General features: G+C 42.7%; 2 pseudogenes; both read left to right on the top strand.

The window, feature by feature from the left end:
* Window positions 1–2,561: 2,561 nt before the first annotated feature.
* Window positions 2,562–3,268, top strand: LOC148021208 (proline-rich receptor-like protein kinase PERK1 pseudogene; annotated as a pseudogene).
* An 8,176-nt stretch (window positions 3,269–11,444) lies between these two features.
* Window positions 11,445–12,151, top strand: LOC148021209 (proline-rich receptor-like protein kinase PERK1 pseudogene; annotated as a pseudogene).
* The last annotated feature ends 5,810 nt before the right edge of the window (window positions 12,152–17,961 follow it).

Raw genomic sequence — 17,961 nt, forward strand, 5'->3', positions numbered from 1 at the left:
CGGACGCGGGAAAGGCCGGAAAGGGCCAGAATTGAAGAGGAGGGTCAAAGGGGGTGCCTCTTGGGACCCCCCCCCCTTAATTTTTCGTGACGTAGGAGGGCATGTCGGTGCGCAGATCAGAGCGATGCAAACTGATGCCCCCCTCCCAAAATTGAGGCATGGTGGCTATGAAGAAGCCATGGATGAGATGCCTACATGAAATCCCACACTTCTTGCCGATCGTATCGCCGTCTCTCATGCAGAAAATGATGGCCTCATTGGAGAGAGAGAAACTCAGTCTTTCTCTCTCCTCCCTCTCTCTCCTCTAAGGGGCGGTGCACGCGGGAAGAAGAAAGAAGAAGAAGGAATGGCGGATGCTGATCCAGCAAAGATCGGATTGCTCCGTGGATGAAGAGGGGCTGGAGATGGCAATGCGGGGTCATGTTGAGCATTAAATGCATGATGGAAATCAGTCCCGTAATCAAGACCAAGAAACCAAGACTTGAAAATAAGCAGTAATGCTATTTTTATAAAGAAAAATGATCTTTTTATGCTATTTGCTTTATGAAATCCTGTTTATATGGGATGAAAGTTCTATATGATATTTTTTGCCATGAGTTTGATCAGTTTATGCTCTAAAAATCAGAAAAATATAAGGCTACATGGCCGAAATTAGTGTTAAAATACATAAAAACACGCGTTTTAAGGGTAAAATCGGGTTTTTTTTTCTATATAAATGAGAAATATGATATGTCACACCAACTAAATCTGAGTTTTTGCTGTCAATGAACCTAAGGGCCATAGCCCACAATCAATTTTCATTTTTAGTCATTATTCATTAAAGAAAAATAGGAAAAAATGCCCAAAAATGGGAAAAATGGGTTTAAAATTAGGAAAAAATGAAAAATGGGCTGAGGAAAATTAGGGAAAATTATATCTATGTTTGTGCAATGTATAACGATGTAAAAGCACAGGGATGGCCTCGGTTTGTCCCCGTTTCTGTGTTTTGTGCGTATTTACCGTTCTTTTAAAAAGGAAAAATGCATAGAAACCCTATCTAACTGATCAATGATGCAAAATGCTAAGAGTTGGATGAAAAGGGGCTGAAAAATTGAAAGATAAGAAAAGATTTGATTTATGCATTGCACTTGGCATATAGGAACCGGTTTAAACAAAGAGGATGGTAGCATGAGCATATGGCTCGGTGCCTCCTTTCAACGCTGTCGTGTTGCTGCGCATCCGAGTCGTATACACCTCCATTTTTTTTGTTGTGCATTTGTGTTAATTTCCGCGTGTGATTCATTGTTTGTGTGATGCATTTTAATAATCCGCATCCAATGTATATATTCCCTTAGTGCATGCGCATGATTTTGTTTGGATGCATGATGTGCGTGTATTAGAAAAATATGAAAAACTGATGCCAAAGGACATTATCCAGTTGATAATTTTAATGATGAACTCGAAGAAAAGTGCAGGATACCGTGGAATCAAAGGAAGTTTTATAGAAGCTGACATTTAAGCTATGAAGGCAAAGGTGTAAATTCAGGAATATCATGTGTAATGGGCAGAGCTTAAGGAGTGCTGAACGGGTTCCCTTGTCGAGATGAAGACTCTTGGAATGCACTTATTGCTGGGATTTGCAAGTATAGGGAAGTTTCCTTGGCTTGATGTTTGCTGGTGGGATCCTTGGATGTGGCATAGGAACATCACTTTATGGAGTGAGTTTAAAGGATGCTTTGGTAATACCAAATGTTTGGGGGATTCCTTGTTTTTTTTTCTGCACCGTTACAGAGAAAGAAAAGGGGAAAGAATAGAAAAAGCTATTCTTAGATTTGTCTAAGATTATCGAGTGGTGGCGGCAAAAATGGATGGGGAAGAATTCGAATAGGGGAAAAAGGAAGGAGTGGACCGGAACCTGGATCGAGATCTCTTCTACTGAAACGATTTTCTGATGATTATTCTCCATTTTTATCCTTTACTTCAGAAGCGTGAGGACAAAAGCAAAGGAGAGAGCGTGCTGGAAGGAGATGTTCAGAGGCAGAACGTAAGAAAGTGTTGCTTCGACATGGACAGGAGTTACTGGTGTCGTATGTGGAAATCAAGCTCTCAGTGTTAAAGAAATGAAGATGAAGAGAAGGACGACTTAATTTTTCGTCTGTGGCTACGCCGTTGCATCTGCATCATCTCACTGTACAGGCTCGCAAGGAAAAGGAACGAATCTCCGCGTCCTACTCTATTGACATTTTGATCAAGTTGGGATGCTCTTTGAAATCGTCCCAAACATCGGAGACAAGCTGACTTGAAGCAAGGAAATTCATTGATGCTGCAAGAAATTCATTGATGCTGCAAGAGGGGCTGCACAGAACTTGGCTTCCGAGCTACGGCTTTGGACAGGAAAGCCTGTCCATACATGATAGGTGCTTTCATGCTCCTCAAACTTATCGCTGGTAGTTTGCTTTCGCCTTTTATTCCCTCTTCACTTCTCCCGATCGTTTGCCTTGATCTTCAAGCCTTCGCAATCTGTCGCCTGCTTGCGTGAACCACTACTGTTGATCACATAGAGGTTTTATCTGTTCTCCTGGATGGAAAATTCCTCTTCAGCTTCTGAATCCGCTCAGACGCCGAGCTTGGAAAATTCCATGCCATTGTTTACTTATAATGAGCTGTCAAAAGCCTCACAGGGATTCTCTGAAGCCAACTTGATTGGTGAAGGTGGATTTGGATGTGTGTATAAAGGAATCCTACCTGATGGAATGCTTATAGCTGTTAAGCAGCTGAAAACTGGGAGAAACCAGGGTGAAAAAGAATTCCAGGCCGAAGTGGAGATCATCAGCAGAGTTCATCATAGGCATTTGGTCTCCCTGGTAGGCTATTGTCTGGAAGCAAAGCAGCGACTTCTTATGTATGACTACATCCCAAATGGCACTCTGAAATGCCACCTACATGGGAAGAATGGAAGGCCTCCAATGAGCTAAAAAACATGCATGAAAATTGCATGTGGTGCTGCTCGTGGTTTGGCATACCTGCATGAAGATTGTCATCCTCGAGTTATCTACCGAGACATCAAATCTGCTAATATTCTGCTAGACAATTGTTTTGAGGCACAAGTTTCAGATTTTGGCCTTGCAAAGCCAACATCAGATACAAATACATATGTGACCACTAGTGTTATGGGAACATTTGGGTATCTGGCCCTGAGAATGCCTCAAGTGGAAAACTCACTGAAAATTCTGACATGTACTCTTTTGGAGGATTGCTACTGAATACAGTTTTGAAGTTTCTAAACTGAAACTTGTTGATGCAAAGCTACATTTTTCAGATAACTATGCTCTTGTAAGAGAATGTGTCAGTGTGAAGATTGATTGGGTGTACTCTAGTTCATGCACTAGAGGGAAAATTGAAGCAATTAATGACCAATTTAAAGTATGGCCGATGGCTCAGTTGTACTAGTTGTACTTTGATACCACAATTTTGCAGTGAATGCAATTTTTGTATGTTATACCAGTTGCTCACAGAACTTTAATGTATTGCAATGCACTGTATGGATTTCTGAAAATTGATCACAAGGATTGCTGCCCAGTTGAACTCATCAAGCCTATGTGCCGATACTGCAGATTTTTTTTTTGAACACGGAACTCATGTAAATTACTTGACCAGCAATATAGTGATCTTTGGCATCAAATATTGTGTTATTGAGATCGTCTTGTTAGTCTTTATTTCTTGCTGTACCTTGAACCCCGTGTTCTGCAGCCCTTGCATGAACTCTACGACATTTCTGGTGAACCCGACGTGAAAGTGCTGCGTCATCAGCAAGATGGGAGACTCGCAAGAAGAGATGACAGATGATAATGTCATGAAGAACCTGTTTCAGTCATTTACCATGTATATGCAGCAGCAAGCTCATGCAAAACGTGACAGTGATGCTATGGATGCTTTGAAAGCTGTCCAACAGGAGATGAAGCAGTTTAATGGCCAGCAAGTGTCAACTTACCTGCATTTGTATGAAGAAAAGATGAAGTTTTTTGGGGTTTCTCAAGATGTTTGGAGCCGCTACTTCTTGCGGATCGTGGTGCGCGCTCTTGAAGGTCGAATTGCAGAAATTCAAGAGGCACATGCAGGTTGGGCTGAATTTAAAAAGGCATTAAAAGATGAATATTTCCTGGAGGATACAGGTCTTATGAATCGCAGGAATTTTTTAGCATGGGTTTCTATGCCTAATAAGGGACTTTCTGTTACCGCTCTTCTGCGAGAGTTTGAAAGCCGTTATGATCAGTTGGATGGGACTGAACAGCAAGCTTTGGAGATGCAGAAAGTGGAGTTATTTTTGCAAGCTGCAGATGCTGATTTACAGGAAAAGTTGGATGATCTTTTGGAAGATCAAGCTACTGATTCAGGTTTAAAGACTGAGTGGAGACATGTCATTGATGCTGTGAATGCTCTTGTCAAGAAGCAGCGCAGGAGAGTCAGATTGCATCGAAATACAGGATCAGTTCCTGAGAAATCTTTGGAGACTTCTTCTTCTATCCCTGCTGCAACTTCTTTGCCTAAGCCTACTCCAACTGTTGTGAATCCACCAGTTCCTGCTGCTCCAGTGCCCTTATCTGTAGATGATGTTATTAAAGGCTTGGCGGATTTGACAATTGAAGCAGTCAAAGCTGAAGTTGGTAAGTTAAAGGAGCAACTTATGTCAGTACCTGCTGTAGCACCTGCTCCAGTGACTGCTTTTCCAGCTGGTCAAAGAAAAGGACGACGATGTATTTGGTGTGATAGTACAGAGCACCAACACTGCAGAGATTGTGATGCTTTTCAGGAAGCACGTAAGAAGAATGTAGTGTTCTGGGGACAAGATGGGAAGATATGGCTGACAGAGACTGGCGCTCCTCTTGACACGAACTTTGGTAAGGGAGGTATGAAGAAGCTTGTTGATGATATGGCTGCGCGATCAGCTTATGTGAGTGTTAGAGGAGATGCTTCAGCTTTTGGAGTCCAGCTTGAGCAGAAATCTGATGGAGACTCTGCTTTATGGTCTTCTGCCTTGGAGATAGCGAGAAGAGGGAAAGTTCAAACTTCTACTATGACTTGTGTGGGCTCTAGCATCCGAGGAGAAACAGGATGGGATTCTCCTGTTGACAGGTATTCTATTTTTGCTTATATGGCTAAAACGCAGGGTTTAGATGCCATGGTTGAGGAAAAGAGAAGAAGATATGAGGAGGGTCCTAGCTCCTCCAAAAAGACTAGAGGGGGTGACTTTGTTTCACCACCTGTTACAGCTCCACCTATGCCAAATTCTCCAGCTCAAACAGGTTCTGATCAACCAATGGGAGACAAGCAGAAAGAAAAGAGGCAACCAAGAAAAGAGCCAGGATTCAAGCTCTTGTCAGACCTTGATATGCAAACGGATATGAGTAAGATTTTTCATGAAAGAATTTTGAATAGTGAAGTCACTTTTACTGTTGGAGAGGCTCTTGGGATTGCTAGAAGAGAAATACAGGATCAGATGCAGGATCTTTTGCGGAGGAAACGACATGCGATGGAAGGACTTGCTTTACAGGGATTGTGGCATGGAGCTCTTGGGGAAGAGCATGATGATGCAGTGATGATTGAGAATGCTTCTGTTAATCCACAATTGGAGAAAATAGTGCAGTCTATGCAGTATGAAGATGATGAGACCCCTATTCTCATTCCTCGCAGCCATTTTTCACGAAGTCATTGGGCTAGAGCAACCACTGAGACAGTGGTAAGGATTGGAGAGAAACAAATTCCCTTGATCGCTTTAGTTGATCATGGTTCTGAGATTAATCTTATTGCTCGAGGTGTTTATGAGAGTGGCAAGTGGCCTATGGATGCAGAGCATGGCTGGCGCATGAGAGCCACCAATAATACTTCTGGTGATATGTATGCTGCTTGTCCGAGTATCAGAATTTCTATTGGTAATGTTGAAGAGGATTATCATTGTTTTGTTCAGGATTCATGCTCTTATCCGATTATTCTTGGACAGCCTTTCATTACAGAAGCAAGAATGGAAACAAAAGTGATGGATGACGGATCAGCTTATGCGCGGATACGCAGTAAAGATGGTATGCGAGCTGTTCAGTTTATGACTGTTGGGGTAAATCATCCGAGAAACAGGGACTCCTTGCGTGAGGCACCACTACCTGCGAAGGAGTTGGATTTTCATTAGGTACCGCTGTCTTGCGAGACGCCAGTGGTACGGAGCGGAGAAAAGAGGAGATCTCGCCTCCTGGCAGCCAGTCTTTCTCCAATAACTTTGTTGGGTTTACTTCAGATAGTTCAGTAAGTTATCAGAAAATTTCAGATTTGCCTAGAGCTGCCAGGCAGTACATTGGTCGTAAGGAGAAAGAGTTGAAGAATGCAGGTATCTTGCAAGCAGAAGAGCATGTGGATGGATTGTATGAAGGGATGTCTTATGCAGATACATTGTTTGAGATAAGAGCAATGCTGAAAACTGATGTATGCAAGGGTTCAAAGATCATACCTGTGCAAACCTTGGATATGTTTCAGGAAATTTCTGGTTTTATGCTGCAAACAGAGTTAGAGGCTGAGAAACTCAGCAAACTGAATTTATGGCTGACCTTGATCAGCTAATAGAATTGCAGAGGGCTGAATCCATTCAGCCAACAGAGTTGAATGCAGAAAAATTTCTGCATACAGAGTTTCAGGATACATCTATGCAGTCCATAGAGCCGAGGGCTGAATTCATTCAGACAACAGAGTTGAATGCAGAAAAATTTCTGCATACAGAGTTTCAGACTGCACCCATGCAGTCCATAGAGTTAAAGGCTGAAATTTTTCAGCCAACAGAGTTGAAAGATGCTGAAAATTTGCAGAAATTGCAGCAAAGAAAAGAGTGCTTGAATGATGCCAAGGTTGACACAAAATATAAAACAGTTGATAAGAAGGTTAAGCCGGTTGCAGGCCCGCTTCCTTCTGATAGTGATGAACAGATTGAAAAAGCTATGAAGCAGCCTATGTTGAGGGATCCTGTAAATATTGGACATAAGTTTACAGTTGAAACTCTTGTAGAATTGAAGATTGGAAATGAGGATTTTTTGCTTCCAGTGGAAAAAGAATGTTTTAGAGAGATGCTTGGACGTCATGGTAAGGCATTTGCTTTCTTTCCACATGAAATTGGCTGCATTAGTCCCGAATTGGTTGCACCTATGGTCATCTTCACTGTTCCTCATGTACCATGGAATATACGTCCTATACATGTGCCTAAAACACACTTGCCAAAGCTGATAGAGTTGCTGAATGAGAAGATTAAAATGGGGATTTTGGAACCCTCTTCTGCACCTTATTCTAACAGGTGGTTTACTGTACCAAAGAAGAATGGAACTTTGAGATTTATTCAGGATATGCAGCCCGTGAACAAAGTGACAATCAGGAATGTGGGTACAGGTCCAGTTGTGGATGAATTTGCTGAGGCTTTTGCAGGACGAGCCATCTATTCTCTAGGAGACTTGTATTCAGGTTATGATCAGTTTCAGCTTGCCTTGGAAAGCAGGGATATTACTACTATGCGGACACCTATTGCTCTTGTGAGGATGTGTACCTTGCCTCAAGGTGCTACAAACTCAGTTGCTCATATGATGAATGCTATGCATAGAGTTCTTCGAGACTATATTCCGCAGTTTACCATGCCTTTTCTAGATGATGTGCCTATTAAGGGTTGTGCAGAAGAAGAAAAGAATGAAAGTCTTGATTTGCGTGGATGTAGACAGTTTGTGGCTAATCACTTGATTGCTTGTGAGCAAATTTTGACACGATTAGAGGAGGTAAATTTGACACTTTCAGGGCTGAAATCTGTCTTTGCTGTTAATGAAGTCATCATAGTTGGGCATATGGTTGGATATTATGGCAGAAAGCCTTCTCCTGCAAAGGTGGATGCCATAAACAGGATTGCAGAGTATTGCTCGACTACTTCAGAGGTGCGGAGATTTGTGGGAGCTTGTGTATTTTACATGATTTGGATTCCTCATTTTGCTCATATTGCAGATGTTCTCTATCAGCTGCTTCGAAAGGGGCAGAAATTTCATTGGGATGAGAAGCATTCAAAAGCCATGCGTAAGCTCAAGAAGCTGTTGCAATCAGCTCCTACTCTACGTAAAGCGGATTATCAGTGTGGACGGCCGATCATGTTGACAGTTGATACTAGCCCTATTGGCATAGGTTGGGCTGTGGGACAGGATGATGCTGATGGAAATAGGTATGCAATCCGCTTTGGAGCTAAAGTTCTTAATGAGCGACAAAGGAGATATCCGCAGATTCAAAGAGAGTTGTGGGGAGTAGTCACTGCACTGAAGTGTGACAAAGGATATTTTATTGGAGCTTTAGTTATTGTGGAAACAGATTGTTTGCCTTTGCTTGGCATGATTACTAGTTGCTCGACTCCAGATATAGCGATGCTTCGATGGATTGCCTATATTAAATCATTGAATCCAGAATTTCGACACATAGCAGGGAAAGATAACCCAGTTGCTGACATGCTTTCTAGAGCGAGATATGAGGATGAGGAGTCAATGCTTGCAGAAGATGATGAGACAGAGTTTGCTGCTTCTGTCCTTATTCATGATTGTCATGTATCTACTGTTGAAGCCTTTATTGAAGAACTTTATGTTGATGAATGGCTGCAAATTGGACAATATCTAAGTTCATTGACTCGAAGAGCTGATTGGACAGATGATGAATTCAAGAAAATCAGAAGGAAGGCTTATGGGTATTTCTTGAAAGATGGTTTTCTTTGGAAGCCTCCAAAGAAGAGAGGAGGCTTGCCCTTGAGAGTAGTTTGTGATGTAGCGATGCAGATACAGATTATGCGAGAGTTTCATGAGAGCTCATGGGCTGGACATAGAGGTGTGTGGGCTACCTGTGAGAAAATCAAAGAAAGATACTGGTGGAAAGGGATGTATAAAGATGTTTCTCATTTTGTGGAGACTTGCAGGGACTGCCAGCTTTACTCTTTAGTGCGACATCGTGATGAGCTGCATCCGACTTATCCACTATGTATGCATTACAAGTGGGTGGTAGACTTGGTTACTTTGCCAGTGGGACTTTGGCAGATGAGATATCTTGTCTTGGCTAGGGAGGATCTTACAAACTATGTTGAAGGTAGACCGTTGCGGACGAAGACCACCACTACAGTATGTAAATTCTTGTTGGAAGAAATATTTTGCAGGTATGGATGTATAGGCAAGATTACAGCTGATCGTGGAGAGCTAGATGCTGATGAAGCTAGAGAATTCTTCTCACGACTTGGGATTAAATTGGCTCTTACTACTGCCTATAATCCAGAGGGAAATGGCAAAAGTGAAAGAGGACATCCGCCAATAGTTAAAGCATTGGCAAAAGCTTGTAGAGGTCGGATTGGAGATTGGCCGAGATTACTACCTTTTGCATTGTGGGCTGATCGCTCTACACATAGTGTGACTACTGGATACATGCCTGCGGAGTTGATGTATGGGCAAAAACCTGTCATGCCTACTGAAATTTGTGCTCTCACTTGGAGTGTTCTTCCGTGGCATGAAAATTTATCAAGGGAAGAGCTGTTAGCCCTTCGGATTCGTCAACTAGAGAGAAGGACAGAAGATGTGCAGCTAGCCATTGACCGTTTGAAGGCAGCCCGTCTCAGAAATAAGGACAGGTTTGATTTAAGGCATCGCTTGAGGCCTAGAGCCATAAAAGAAGGAGATTGGGTTCTACTCTATGATAGTAGTCTAGAAAATCAGCATAGTAGCATGAGAAAAATGGTTCAAAGATGGTTTGGACCGTATGAAGTGAAAAAGGTTTTTGACAATGGTACTTATGAGCTGGCTGAGTTAGATGGAACAACATTGAGGGTGCCTATTGCTGGAAAACGAGTCAAGATTTTCAAGAGAAGAGAAGATGAAGAATATGCACTTGAAGCATTGACAGAAGAAGAGCAGATAAGAGAAAGACAAGCAGAAGAGACAGAAGACATAGATGATGAAGCTGATGGAGAAACAGGTCTACTAGAATCAGAAGATGGACTTGACCTGTTTGTGGAGTTGAATGATCCTGGTTAGTTGGCACATCCGGAGGATGCGCAGGTTTAGAGGGGGTGGATGTCGTGTTGCTGCGCATCCGAGTCGTATACACCTCCATTTTTTTTGTTGTGCATTTGTGTTAATTTCCGCGTGTGATTCATTGTTTGTGTGATGCATTTTAATAATCCGCATCCAATGTATATATTCCCTTAGTGCATGCGCATGATTTTGTTTGGATGCATGATGTGCGTGTATTAGAAAAATATGAAAAACTGATGCCAAAGGACATTATCCAGCTAATAATTTTAATGATGAACTCGAAGAAAAGTGCAGGATACCGTGGAATCAAAGGAAGTTTTATAGAAGCTGACATTTAAGCTATGAAGGCAAAGGTGTAAATTCAGGAATATCATGTGTAATGGGCAGAGCTTAAGGAGTGCTGAACGGGTTCCCTTGTCGAGATGAAGACTCTTGGAATGCACTTATTGCTGGGATTTGCAAGTATAGGGAAGTTTCCTTGGCTTGATGTTTGCTGGTGGGATCCTTGGATGTGGCATAGGAACATCACTTTATGGAGTGAGTTTAAAGGATGCTTTGGTAATACCAAATGTTTGGGGGATTCCTTGTTTTTTTTTCTGCACCGTTACAGAGAAAGAAAAGGGGAAAGAATAGAAAAAGCTATTCTTAGATTTGTCTAAGATTATCGAGTGGTGGCGGCAAAAATGGATGGGGAAGAATTCGAATAGGGGAAAAAGGAAGGAGTGGACCGGAACCTGGATCGAGATCTCTTCTACTGAAACGATTTTCTGATGATTATTCTCCATTTTTATCCTTTACTTCAGAAGCGTGAGGACAAAAGCAAAGGAGAGAGCGTGCTGGAAGGAGATGTTCAGAGGCAGAACGTAAGAAAGTGTTGCTTCGACATGGACAGGAGTTACTGGTGTCGTATGTGGAAATCAAGCTCTCAGTGTTAAAGAAATGAAGATGAAGAGAAGGACGACTTAATTTTTCGTCTGTGGCTACGCCGTTGCATCTGCATCATCTCACTGTACAGGCTCGCAAGGAAAAGGAACGAATCTCCGTGTCCTACTCTATTGACATTTTGATCAAGTTGGGATGCTCTTTGAAATCGTCCCAAACATCGGAGACAAGCTGACTTGAAGCAAGGAAATTCATTGATGCTGCAAGAAATTCATTGATGCTGCAAGAGGGGCTGCACAGAACTTGGCTTCCGAGCTACGGCTTTGGACAGGAAAGCCTGTCCATACATGATAGGTGCTTTCATGCTCCTCAAACTTATCGCTGGTAGTTTGCTTTCGCCTTTTATTCCCTCTTCACTTCTCCCGATCGTTTGCCTTGATCTTCAAGCCTTCGCAATCTGTCGCCTGCTTGCGTGAACCACTACTGTTGATCACATAGAGGTTTTATCTGTTCTCCTGGATGGAAAATTCCTCTTCAGCTTCTGAATCCGCTCAGACGCCGAGCTTGGAAAATTCCATGCCATTGTTTACTTATAATGAGCTGTCAAAAGCCTCACAGGGATTCTCTGAAGCCAACTTGATTGGTGAAGGTGGATTTGGATGTGTGTATAAAGGAATCCTACCTGATGGAATGCTTATAGCTGTTAAGCAGCTGAAGACTGGGAGAAACCAGGGTGAAAAAGAATTCCAGGCCGAAGTGGAGATCATCAGCAGAGTTCATCATAGGCATTTGGTCTCCCTGGTAGGCTATTGTCTGGAAGCAAAGCAGTGGCTTCTTATGTATGACTACATCCCAAATGGCACTCTCAAATGCCACCTACATGGGAAGAATGGAAGGCCTCCAATGAGCTAAAAAACATGCATGAAAATTGCATGTGGTGCTGCTCGTGGTTTGGCATACCTGCATGAAGATTGTCATCCTCGAGTTATCTACCGAGACATCAAATCTGCTAATATTCTGCTAGACAATTGTTTTGAGGCACAAGTTTCAGATTTTGGCCTTGCAAAGCCAACATCAGATACAAATACACATGTGACCACTAGTGTTATGGGAACTTTTGGGTATCTGGCCCTGAGAATGCCTCAAGTGGAAAACTCACTGAAAATTCTGACATGTACTCTTTTGGAGGATTGCTACTGAATACAGTTTTGAAGTTTCTAAACTGAAACTTGTTGATGCAAAGCTACATTTTTCAGATAACTATGCTCTTGTAAGAGAATGTGTCAGTGTGAAGATTGATTGGGTGTACTCTAGTTCATGCACTAGAGGGAAAATTGAAGCAATTAATGACCAATTTAAAGTATGGCCGATGGCTCAGTTGTACTAGTTGTACTTTGATACCACAATTTTGCAGTGAATGCAATTTTTGTATGTTATACCAGTTGCTCACAGAACTTTAATGTATTGCAATGCACTGTATGGATTTCTGAAAATTGATCACAAGGATTGCTGCCCAGTTGAACTCATCAAGCCTATGTGCCGATACTGCAGATTTTTTTTTTGAACACGGAACTCATGTAAATTACTTGACCAACAATATAGTGATCTTTGGCATCAAATATTGTGTTATTGAGATCGTCTTGTTAGTCTTTATTTCTTGCTGTACCTTGAACCCCGTGTTCTGCAGCCCTTGCATGAACTCTACGACAACGCAGCACGGGTTAGTGAAATTCATGGATTTTTATGCACTATGCACGATGCTTATCTTTCTTTTGTCTGAGCACATAGCCATATACGACTTGCATTAAGCATAATAATTCAAAGGTATCAGAAAAAAACCTCCTAGATACATGGCACCTGTCTTCCTTAGATCGTGACCAACGATGTGCGTGAGAGGATGTCCTAAGTTGTAGGATTAGTCATTGGGTCCCAAAGGAAAATTGTTGTGAGGAATGGTACATCCTGGAACGTAAAATATTGGTACCTTGAGAGAAGTTTGTGTTCGTTTGTGTTATATGTCTAGCAGTGCATCAAAGGGCCAATCCCTGAGATGTAGGAGAGCTGCAGTGAGGCTCCGACTATTAGTCAATGGAGTGCCTCCATATGTGTGTGATCGTGGCATTGCCAATGTGTAAGGGTTCTCGCTCTGAGGAGTTTAAAGGAAACATTGGACTATAAACTATAAACGCAGGAATTAAGCTTTAGGGAAATTTGTCCTTTAGCATTAGATTGACGCTCCTGGTCTGCGAGGCCATGAGGGTGTTTGTGTGTCATGAGCATGAGGTCCGGCTAGTGCTATAGCCAGTGCCGGCCCATTTGAGGTCCCATCAGTGGTGCATCTACTGGGAGTCACTTATAAGTGGTGGTTTTCGGATCTAGGGTTTCTAGGGACCAAAAGAAAGTTGGTTTATGTCCTCTCACAAGGACCGTCAGGCCGAAATCCAGAAAGCCGAATGTGCTGAGAGGGCTAGGCGGCGGTTAGAGATCGTAAGCCGTTATTCCCCTCAAAGGAGTAGCCCAGTATGTATAAGAGCAGTGGTCTTAGTCACCCAACTACTCCACATATTCCGTTAGGTGCAGGAGGAAGCATAAGTTCTTCCTCTCCTCCACCAAGTCTACCCACTTTAAGTGGGGGGGTGAATTCACCCGTTCAAGCTCCTAGTGCTAATCCGATTTGTCACCATGGCACAGCCTATTGCAATTCCTGCAGGGACACCGGATTTACTAGCCTTGGGAGTTCCCTTGCCCATTTTTAATGGGTTAGCGGAAGAGGATGCAGAATTTCACATTTGTGAATTTCAAAGATTGATGTTCAATTATCGCATCCAAGACAAGGGGCATCTCATGATGTTCTTCAATATGACGTTAAAAGGAAAGGTTGTGGTATGGTATCACAGCATAGAGTCTGGAACCATAGCCACCATTGATCAATTCTATGCAGCTTTTCGAGTGGAATATGCCCCTGAAAGAGGTGGCCAATATTGGTTGCGGGTCTTGAATGTAACACACCAAGATCCTCACGAGAATGTGAAAGCATATGCCAAGAAGTTGAAGTATTTCGTAAGTTGCAAACTTACATTCCCATTCCACCGGCTGCCCAATTGCAATACTTTTTGCATGGTTTGGATTTTAATACCCAAGTACAATTGAGCAGTGTGGCGTTGGCAGACATAGACACCGCTATGACGCGGGCAGAGAGAGTAGAAGCACGATTACAAACAGCCTACTCCTCTTGAATGAATGTTAATGGGGGTTTAGTACCTAGCAGCAATCCATCATTGACGAATGGAAGTCAAGGGATGCCTATGGCTAACCCTATTGGGAGAGGGAGTGTCGTTTCGAATGTACCTTTACTACCGGCTCCTCCTAGTGTGACGATGCCTATGGCAAGTAAATTGGCTCCATCAAATGTTGGAGGCCAAGTTTCGAGTTCTAATGTTGTTCCTGTGGGTCAACAGCCAATGCCAAATCAGATTGTTAGGCCAATGGAACGATGGGTCGATGACCGAGGCTATGAGTTGAGTGCATCTAATGTCCTTGGCAAAGCTAAGGACATGATGAAGCATTATACCAACATGATTTCCAAACAATATCCACAAATAGCCGTCGACGTTAATTTCTTGAAGAAGAAACAAAATCTGATAGGGAGCCAACGCCCTGAAGAGGGTGGACCCTCTAGATTCAATTGTAAATGGTGTGGTGGACAGTACTTCCCCAGAAATTTTCCAAATGTGAAATGTGACATTTGTGGGAAGTCAGGCCATTTAGTTGCTACCCGCTGGAGTAAGATTAGTTCTCTCCAACAAGGGAGTAAACAGCTGGGCCCAGTGAATCATAGAGCGCAAGGAAATAACTTGCCACAGAGTGATGCACCAAGGCAATATATTGCAGAGGGGAAAAACAACTGTACAAGAGTTGCCACAAGGCAACGGAGTCAGCCTTATTGAGGCTCTACGAGTCAATGATGCTGAAACCTCTAACTTAAGAGCCGTGACAAGAGGCCAAAAGGCTAAAGAGGTTGACAAAGATAATACAAAACCGGTTGAGGCAAACTCTAAACAAGGGGATAAGGGAACACAAGTCCAGAGTCCTAGCTTGGAGGGGGGATCGCTAAGGCCGGTTGACAAGAAAGTTGACCTTAAGAAGGATGAGGAAGTACTAAGAAAGAAGGCAAGAGCCAAGAAAGAAGCACCAAAACCAGTCCAAAGACCAAAAGAGAGGATGGTTTGGTGAGAAAAGAGAGCTTTGGCTAGTTATCAAGATTTTGATTTAGCCAGTTCTCTTTGCGAAGTCAAACCTGTTGAGATATCGAGCTCCACGTGTGATACGCCAGGGTGACCGTTGTGTATTTATGTCACCGACTTGTCAGTTGCAGACGCGGTTGGTACACCGCCCCTGAATAATAGCTACATGATAGCTATCCTTATCTACTCTAGTTCGTGGCTCAGTTAGTATGCCACCTTAGTTAGTTGAGTTTGGTTTGAGACCCATATCTAGGGTTCTTCTATTTCTTTGTACTTGAGTTCTTTTGGCTTACACAACTAAGAAGAGGAAAAACTGTTTTCAGCCTCCACCCTTGTGTGTCTTCCCCCATTGTGCAAGCAAGAAAGCTACAAGTGAGACTCCTTCCTTCTCTCCCACAATCTTGACATGGTATCAGAGCCTTGTTCGTGGTAAGGAGCTCAAGAAAGCAAGCCAAGCTCACGGTGATCTGGTAAGAGGAGCAGTGTTGCTTTCATTTTCTGTTTTGGGAGCAGATCTCTGCAGGTAGCACAGCCGGAAAGTGCAGGAGTGCATTGTCTCAGGTTGAGACGCCCTTCGCGGTGAAGCAAGAGGGCAGTATATTTCGGGGCCTGTTTTGGAGGCGGAAGTTTTCTGCACGCACTCAGGAAAAGACCCAGTTTTATGCTGTGCAGCCACTGTTCTACAGGTCGGTGAAAAGTTTCTGTAGAAATTGCATCGTATGCTTGTGCACAGAGACATTGGGAGTTACAGAATCATCCCTGTTGCCTGTTGATGCAAAATCGTCACTAGGAAGTGACTGTGTGGTCAAATACCACTTTCGCCAGTTTTGCAGATTTGCCCCTGTGAGGGTGAAGCTGTGGTTTTTGCAGTGACAGAATTTTTTACAGTATTCTGTAATGGCATCTGATTCTCTCTCACAGATTGTCACTGAAAAGCTTGACAAGAACAACTTCCAAGCATGGAAGTTTAGAATGACGAATTTCCTTATGGGAAAAGGATATTGGGAATTTGTTGCAGGAAATGAAGAAGAACCAGTTCTTCCTGATGTTCCCAATCAACAGCAAATGCAGGCATTCAAAGCATGGCATGAGAGAGCCAGGAAAGTTATGTACTGGCTGTCTATCAGCATTTCAGACTCTATGATTGTGCATATTCAGGATGCAAGTACGCCAAAGGAGGCATGGGATACTCTGTCAAAGATGTATAGCACAAATACGCAAGCCAGGAAAATGTAACTCAAGCAAGAGTTGCATAATGTGCAAAGAGAAAATATGAGCATCAATGACTACCACATGAAGGTGAAGAAGATTGCAGATGCACTTGCTTCCATTGGGTCGCCAGTGGAAGATGATGATCTAGTTTCTATGGTCTTGAATGGTCTAGGAAAGGATTATGCGCAGTTTCGGACATCCATTTCCGTCCGTGAAAGATTTCCTAATTTTGAGGAGTTGATTGCTCTTCTAATTTCTGAGGAGCAGAGAAATGGTGGTGCATCTTCTTTAGGAGGAACTTCAAAAGAAGCTGTCTTCTACTCAAATGCTGGAAGAGGTAGAGGCAGAGGTAGAGGAGGCCGTTTTGGAGGCCGTGGTAGAAATCAGAATATGCAGCAAACTCAAGAAAACCAGTCCTATGGAGGAGGACGTGGTAACTCTAGAGGCAGGGGGAGCCAAAGATGTCGTGGTGGATGGCAAAGAGGTCAAAATGCAAACAGTAATGTTGAATGCTACTACTGTGGTAAAATGGGTCATATGGCTAAAGACTGCTATAAAAAGCAGAATGACATCATGAATGGAAAACTGCAACAAGGGAATTATGCATCTTCTAGCAGACAGGGTGATGACAGAAATGAGCATTTGTTCATGGTGCAGCACATGAACAATTCTGTGACAAGTGCAGAAGAAAGCAATGATGTATGGTATGTTGACTCAGGTGCATCAAACCACATGATAGGTCATGCAGAATGGATGGAGGATGCAAGGAAAATGGAAAAACCAGGATTTGTGGAGACTGGTGATGATACTGCACATCCTATTGTGCAGATTGGAAAAATTCCCTTGTCTATGCAGGATGGGAAAAAGAAATACCTGTCCGATGTATTTCATGTCCCCAATATCACCAAGAATCTGGTTTCTGTTGGTCAAATGGTTGAACAGGGCTTGCAGGTCAGATTTAATCCTCATGGATGCTTTGTTGAGGATATGAAAAATAAAGGTCGCTTGATAGCAAAAGGAAAGAAGAAGGGCAGAATGTTTACGTTGGATGCAGACATGTCTGAATTGAGTGCAGCAATGTTTGCACATGGGACCGGTGTAGTTGCAGATATTGATATCTGGCATAAACGCATTGGTCATGTTAATGTACAGCGACTTAAATCAATGCAGGCCCAAAATATTGTTGCAGGATTGCCAAAATTCAAGGTTGCAGAAATGCATAAGGTATGTGAAGCCTATCAGTTTGGAAAACAGGCAAGGAAACCATTTCCTAGACATGTTCAAGAGAGTGAGAAGCCATTGGAATTAATCCACTCTGATGTGTGGACTACTAAAGCTGCATCTCTTGGAGGCTGTCATTATTTTGTCACTTTTATTGATGACTATAGCAGAAAAGTTTGGGTGTATTTTATGAAAAAGAAAAGTGAAGTTTTTGGGCATTTCAAAACCCTTAAAGCTATGGCTGAAAAAGAAACAGGTCTGCAAATAAAATGCCTGAGGTCAGATGGAGGGGGAGAGTACCTCTCAAATGAGTTTGCAAAGTTCTTGCAGGAGCATGGCATAAAGCAGCAATATTCATG

This window comes from Lygodium microphyllum, chromosome 18 (assembly GCF_053477565.2).
Source record: "Lygodium microphyllum isolate KBCC chromosome 18, Lygodium_microphyllum_v1.1.10, whole genome shotgun sequence".
Taxonomy (NCBI): domain Eukaryota; kingdom Viridiplantae; phylum Streptophyta; class Polypodiopsida; order Schizaeales; family Lygodiaceae; genus Lygodium; species Lygodium microphyllum.